Below are 7,652 nucleotides of genomic sequence, written 5' to 3' on the forward strand. Positions count from 1 at the left end.
GAACTCCCGACCTCAGGTGATCTGCTCGCCTCGGCCTCCCAAAGTGCTGGAATTACAGGCGTGAGTCACCATGCCCGGCTAGCCATTTTAAAATAATATTTTCTAATTGTTTTTGTGGTATATAGAAATGCAACTGATTTTCATATATTAATCTTACACCCAGACTTCTTACTAAACTCTCTCATTAATTTTTTCTTTTGCATTAATTTTAGTAATTTTGATATACTTTTGAATTTTCTACATAGGTAATCATATCAGCTGCAAATAATGGCAACTTATTTTTCCTTTCCAATATTCATATTGTCTTAGCAGGTTTTCTGTTGCTATAACTGAATACCTGAGATTGGATAATTTATAAAGAGATTTATTTAGCTTATAGTTCTGGAGGCTGGGAAGTCAAAGACTGGACAGCTGCATCTGGTTGGGGGCCTTGTGCTCCTTTATAGCATGGCAGAAAAGGGAAAGAATTACGTGGCAAGAGAGGAAGTAAAAGAGAGCCAAACAAGCCCAATTTGCTTTATAACAACCTGTTCTTGTGATAACTAACGGATTCCTGTGAGTATTAATTGGCTACAACAAGAAGGGCATTAATTCTCCTTAATGACCTAATCACCTCGGAATGGTCCCCATCTCCCAACACTGCCACAATGATAATCAAATTTCAACATGAGTTTCAGAGGGGACAAACACTATTTAAACTGTAGCATATATCTTTTCTTTCTGTTTCTTGTCTTACTGAACAAGAACCAAGGTATAATACTTAACAGAAGCTTAAACAAAAGACCCAAAACATAAATTTAAAAAGTTAACAAATTTTACTTTTTAGAATTAAAATGAAAAGTTTTTGTTTATCAGAAGACACCATGAAGAAAAGCAAAAGAGAAGTAACATACTGGATGAGGAACTGCCTGCAAATATTATCAGAAAAAAAAAAAGTGTGTGTCTAACTCCTTCAAACCAATAAGTAAAAAATGTATAGTCAAATATGAAAAAACTGGGTAAAATATATGAACAGGTACTTTACTGAAGGATATTTATCAATGAATGGCCAATAAAATGTGAGACGAAATCCAATTGCATTAATGAAAGGAAATGAAAATTGAGGGCAAGTAAGGTTTTTTTTTTTTTTTTTTTTGAGATGGAGTCTTGCTCTGTTGCCCAGCCTGGGGTGCAATGGCCCAGTCTCAGCTCACTGCAATCTCCACCTCCTGGGTTCAGGCGATTCTTCCTGCCTCCGCCTCCCAAGTAGCTGGGATTACAGGCGCCGCCACCACACCCTGCTAATTTTTTGTATTTGTAGTAGAGACGGGGTTTCACCATGTTGGCCAGGTGGGTCTCAAACTCCTGACCTCAGGTGATCTGCCTGCCTCGGCCTCCCAAAGTGCTGGGATTACAGGCATGAGCCACCACGCCCAGCCGCATGTAAGATATTTTAAACTGATTGCTTGACAAAATTTTTAAAGTTGGATAATATCAGTTGAGGATATGAGCTAATGCTTGTAGTGGTAGTGAAAACTGGTAAAAAGCACTCTGAACTAAAAATACAAAAATTAGCTGGGCGTGGAGGCATGCACCTGCAATCCCAGCTACTGGGGAGGCTGAGGCAGGAGAATCACTTGAACCCTAGAGGTGGAGGTTGCAGTGAGCCGAGATCACACCATTGCACTCCAGCCTGGATGACAAAAGCAAAACTCAGTCTCAAAAAAAAAAAAAAAAAAAAAAAAAAGTTCAGAGTGTATCTGAATAACCACTGTCCAGATTCCCCTAATGTTAACATTTTGCATGCAAGTAACTTTTTTACTTTCTGTCCTCAAAATGAGCCTCAAGATACTCTAGGCTCATCCTGCATGTTCCCCGATTCATCCCTGGAACCAACAACTTCTCTGAGGAGTCTTGGTTCCTTTTTTATTAGCCAATGGTATCTAGAAACTAAAATATGGGCAATGCTGGGCACGGTGGTGCACACCTGTAGTCCCAGCTACTCAGGAGACTGAGATGGGAGAATTACTTGAGCATGGGAGTTTGAGTTCAGTCTGGGCAACATAGTGAGACCGCCCCCCTCAACCCACAAAAAAGTGACTGTGATGTCATTGTTTGACCCTCTCAACAGGTAGAACTTGTAAATCTAAGTATATATACCAGCCCATGCCTACACAAGTTTATTTTTAATCTCTCTCTCTCTCTTTTCTTCTTCTTTTTTTTTTTTTTTTTTTTTTTTTTTTTTTTTTTTTTTAGATGGAGCCTTGCTCTGTTGCTCAGGCTGGAGTGCAGTGGTGTAATCTTGGCTCACTGCAACTTCTGCCTCCCGGGTTCAAGCAATTCTTCTGCCTCTGCCTCTTGAATAGCTGAGATTACAGGTGTGTGCCACCATGCCTGACTACTTTTTGTATATTTAGCAGAGACGGGGTTTCACCATGTTAGCCAGGCTTGTCTCGAACTCCTGACCTCAAGTGATCTGCCCGCTTCGGCCTCCCAAAGTGTTGGGATTACAAGCGTGAGCCACTGTGCCCAGTCTAACCTTTTTTTTTTTTTTTTTTTTTTTTTTTGAGACGGAGTCTCGCTCTGTCGCCCAGGCTGGAGTGCAGTGGCCGGATCTCAGCTCACTGCAAGCTCCACCTCCCGGGTTCACGCCATTCTCCTGCCTCAGCCTCCCGAGTAGCTGGGACTACAGGCGCCCGCCACCTCGCCCGGCTAGTTTTTCGTATTTTTTAGTAGAGACGGGGTTTCACCGTGTTTGCCAGGATGGTCTCGATCTCCTGACCTCGTGATCCGCCTGTCTCGGCCTCCCAAAGTGCTGGGATTACAGGCTTGAGCCACCGCGCCCGGCCCTAACCTCTTATAACATATGTTATAGAGTATATTCAGGCTTCTGTGAGGAGGGCTGTATTAGTCAGGGTTCTCTAGAGAGACAGAACCAATGGGACACACATACACGCAGAGACATATGAGAGGAGACTTATGGAAGCCAGGTTCCACGATAGGCCATGGGCAAGCTGGAGAACCCAAGAAGCCAGTAATGCGGCTCCGTCTAAGTCCAAGTCCAAAGACCTGAGAAACTGGAAGGCCGCTGGCACAAGTCCTGGAGTCCAAAGGCTGGAGAACTTGGAGTTCTGATGTCTAAGGGCAGGAAAAGAACCGTGTCCCAGCTCCAGAAGAGAGCAAATTTGCCTTTCTTCTGCCTTTTTTTTTCTATCCAGGCCCTCAGCCAATTGGATGATGCCAGCCCACATTGGGTGAGTCCACTGATGCAAATGCCAATCTCTTCCAGAAACACCCTCACCGCATACCCAGAAATAATGCCTTACCAGCTATCTGAGTGTCTCTTAAAGCAGGCAAGTCGACACCTAAACTTAACCATTACAGGGACCTAGTCATTCTAAAGAATTCAGAGAAAACAAACCAAACCAAATGTGGATATTTAGCAGAACTATGTAAAGGATTTTGTGAAGTTTCTGAGAGAAAGCACACCTTACTTCACAGCTATCTACTTATTGGAGTCACTTCACAGTCACTTCCCACTTCACCATCCCCACCAAGTAATTGAAAGATGAAACAAGAATACAAACCATTGATATCCAGCCCTTCAAGTGACTTAAAAACAAAACCAAAAATATCAATAATGCACAAACAAGCAGAGATGAGATTTGTGAGCCCTCAACTCACACTATTCTTTAGTAAATTGCAGATCAGAGTAGTATTGCCATCATTAAAAACAAAACAAAAAAACACCAAAACACGCACACACACACACAACAAAAAACAAAAACATTTTCCTTGCCCAATACAAACAAGGGAAAAAAATTCTAGCAGAGGCCAGGCATGGTGGCTCATGCCTATAATCCCAGCACTTTGAGAAGCCAAGGCAGGCGGATCACTTGAGGTCAGGAGTTCGAGACTAGCCTGGCCAACACGGTGAAACACCATCTCTACTAAAAATACAAAAATTAACCAGGCATGGTGGTGTGCGCCTGTAATCCCAGCTACTCAGGAGGCTGAGGCAGGAGAATCGGAGAATCGCTTGAACCCAGGAGTGGAGGTTGCAGTGAGCCAAGATAGCACCGCTGCACTCCAGCCTGGACGACAGAGTGAAACCCTGACTCAACAAACAGAATGGAACAAAAAACAAAAAACAACAAAACAAATTCTAGCAGAGATCTTGCCAAAAAAACAAAAACAAAAACAAAAAATCCAAACCAAAACAAAAACATCCAAATGAAGTAGAAGAATATACTATATAAAAACATGAAAATTACACTTTTCAAGAGGAACAAATACGGATAAGAAGAAATCATTAGACAAAATACTTCCTTATCCTCTGTGGGTAATTAAATGTGGAGTCCGTGAAACAAGAGATTTTAAAACATTGATAAGACAATAACATGACATTTTAAAAAAGCTGGCAGAGCTAACGAAAGAGGAGAGGAGAAAACAAAATTATTATATTATTTAAAAACACGTTAAAATAGCAAGGAATCAAACTAATACTGCAGAAATCTGAACTATGATTGGAGAGAATAGACTTGACAAAATCATATAAAATATTAAAAAAACAAACACATGACATTAAAGAAAAATATGTAATAGAACGATTACATATCTAATAAATAACTAATTGGTAATGCTGAGGAAGAAAATAGGGCAAGTTTACCAAAAATACAAATTTAATATTAATACAATAAATAGTTTGTGAAACAAAAGGAAGGTTGTCTTTGCAAGGTACAACCTGCTTCACATGTTCAATTAATAAAATATTGACTGCCTATTATGTAGTAGGCATTATTCTGGTTGCTTAGAACACACCGGCAAAAATTAGCCAGGTGTGGTAGCAGAACATGCCTACAGTTCCCGCTTCTCAGGAGGCTTAGGTGGGAAGGATCACCTGAACCTGGCAGGCTGAAGCTACAGTGAGTCATGACTGCACCACTACACTCCAGCCTGAGTGACAGAGTGATACCCTGTCTCAAGAAAATAAATAAATAAAAAATAAACATGTTTAAATAAATATGAATTTTTATAAGAGTTAGTGTCATGGTTATAATCTTGATAGAAATTTATATCATTTAAAAATTGGACGGGGTAGGCAGGGCATGGTGGCTAACACCTGTAATCCCAGCATTTTGGGAAGCCGAGGTAGGCAGATCACTTGATAAGTTAGGAGTTGGAGACCAGCCTGGCCAACGTGGCAAAATCCCATTTCTACCAAAAATACAAAAATTAGCTGGGTGTGGTGGGGTGTGCCTGTAATCCCAGCTACTTGGGGGAGTCTGAGGCAGAAGAATCGCTTGAACCCGGGAGGTGGAGGTTGCAGTGAGCTGAGATCATGCCACTGCACAGCAACCTGGGCGACAGAGCAAGACTGTCTCAAAAGAAAAGAAGAAAAAATAGTAAAAAGAAAAAAAATAAAATAAAAAAGGCAAGTAAATAAAGATAAAGAAAAAAAAACCCAACAATCCAAGAGATTTACTTCTAAGTAGGGTCTGGGAGACTTCTAGGTTAAGAAATTCATCCTCAAGATAGAGAGTGGGGGACACCAGTTTTAAGGACAAAAAAAAAGTCAATGTTTAAGGGCAATGATGCTTCTTAGATCACTGTAGCAATTATCACTCAGATCTTCTTACCCCTTAGGACTCATGTCTGTATCTTTTTTTTTTTTTTTTTTTTTTGAGACAGTCATGTTGTGTCAGGCAGGCTGGAGTGCAGTGTCATGATCTCAGCTCACTGCAGCCTCAACTTCCTGGGCTCAGGTGATCCTCCCACCTCAGCCTCCTGAGTAGCTAGGCCTACAGGCATGAGCCATGATGCCTGGCTAATTTTTTACATTTTTAGTAGAGATGGCATTTCACCGTTGCCTAAATCTTAAAGGAGGATTTTCTGCGAATTAAAATAAAAAGGGCTGTTTCATTAAAAATTCTGGGAGACAGTGGGTCCTAGGTGACATAGTATGACAAAAGACAGGGAGAGGAATCCTCCCCTTTTCAGAAAAGTGCTCCAGAAAGCCCAATGCAACTTTGGCATGGGCTGGCAAATTATACTATAGGACAGTGACAAGGGACAGCACCTTCAGCACAGACACGAGTCCTCTGTGCCAGGCACTGGCCATATTAGGAACTTCATGTGGAGATGATTACATCAGGGCCAGGCATGGGATGACAAAAATGGACGTGATTCATAGCTGCTGAGAAGTCAGCGAGCATGTAGGAGACACTTGCATGCCGCCTCTTCAAATAGTTGGGAAGGACTTTGAAGAAAGGCTCATAATTCAACAGATTGGGCAGAGTTGGTCAGAGTCAGTGTGTGTCAGCTGTTGTAACTTTATTTGACTACCAAGGTGATATAGCCTGCAAACTATAAATTATACTCAAGATGCCATTTTGCTTAAGCCTTTGAAGTTTGTTATTGTTTAATTATTGAATAAATAACAACAAATATTAAGGGAACACTCAGCCAAGGTTTATTTTGAAATAATTGTAGATTCACAGGAAGTTTAAAAAATAAGTACAAAAAGGTCCTGTGCACCTTCAACCAGTTTCCCCCAATAGCAACATCTTAGTAACTACATTACACTATTAAAGACAGTACACAGACACTGCGCAATCCATGACTTCTCTTCAGATTTTGTCACTTTTTCATGCACGTATCTAAAGTTCTATGCAATTTTATCATGCGTAGATTTGTATAACCACCCCCGATCAAGATACAGAACTATTTTATTACCACAAATATCTCCGTTGTTACTCTCTTGTGGTCACAGTTGTCTCCATCCTCTTCCATCCACTCCCACCCTCTTCGTAATCTTGGTGACCATTAATCTGTTCTCCATCTCTATAATTTTGTCTTGAGGATGTTATAGAAATGGAATCACACAGCATGTAATCTTTTGAGATTGGCTTTTTTCATTTAGCATGATTTCAGATGTTTCTATTTTGGGAAATATGATGTCAATTATTATGATTTTGTATTTGTCGTGGGATAAAATAATATTAAAATGTCTACCTTCCTAGATTCACCTAATAGCTGGTATTATTTCTGACTTATTTGGCAACTTTGTATTATTTTATATATTAAGAAGTCTTGGCCGGGCGCGGTGGCTCAAGCCTGTAATCCCAGCACTTTGGGAGGCCGAGACGGGCGGATCACGAGGTCAGGAGATCGAGACCATCCTGGCTGACACGGTGAAACCCCGTCTCTACTAAAAATACAAAAACTTAGCCGGGCGTGGCGGCGGGCGCCTGTAGTCCCAGCTACTCGGGAGGCTGAGGCAGGAGAATGGCGTAAACCCGGGAGGCGGAGCTTGCAGTGAGCTGAGATCCGGCCACTGCACTCCAGCCTGGGTGACAGAGCGAGACTCCGTCTCAAAAAAAAAAAAAAAAAAAAAAAAAAAAGAAGTCTTACCTGTAAACAGAAATAGGGTTCTGTTGGTTAAATGTTAACTAACTACCGCCTACCAGAATGCCTTAAGGCAAGTGTTCAAAGGTTACATGTTGTCCAAACATAATAGCGACGGGGGTGATGTCTCTCATCAGAAAACGGTGTTTCAGGGGAATTACTTAGTCAAATCAGAAAAAAAGCACAAGAGAAAATGTTAGAAAAATTATAAACTACGTTATTTGTAACTGTCTTTTCAAAGCATAGAGCAACTAGCAAATAGAGAA

This window comes from Theropithecus gelada, chromosome 15 (genome assembly GCF_003255815.1).
Source record: "Theropithecus gelada isolate Dixy chromosome 15, Tgel_1.0, whole genome shotgun sequence".
Taxonomy (NCBI): Eukaryota; Metazoa; Chordata; class Mammalia; order Primates; family Cercopithecidae; genus Theropithecus; species Theropithecus gelada.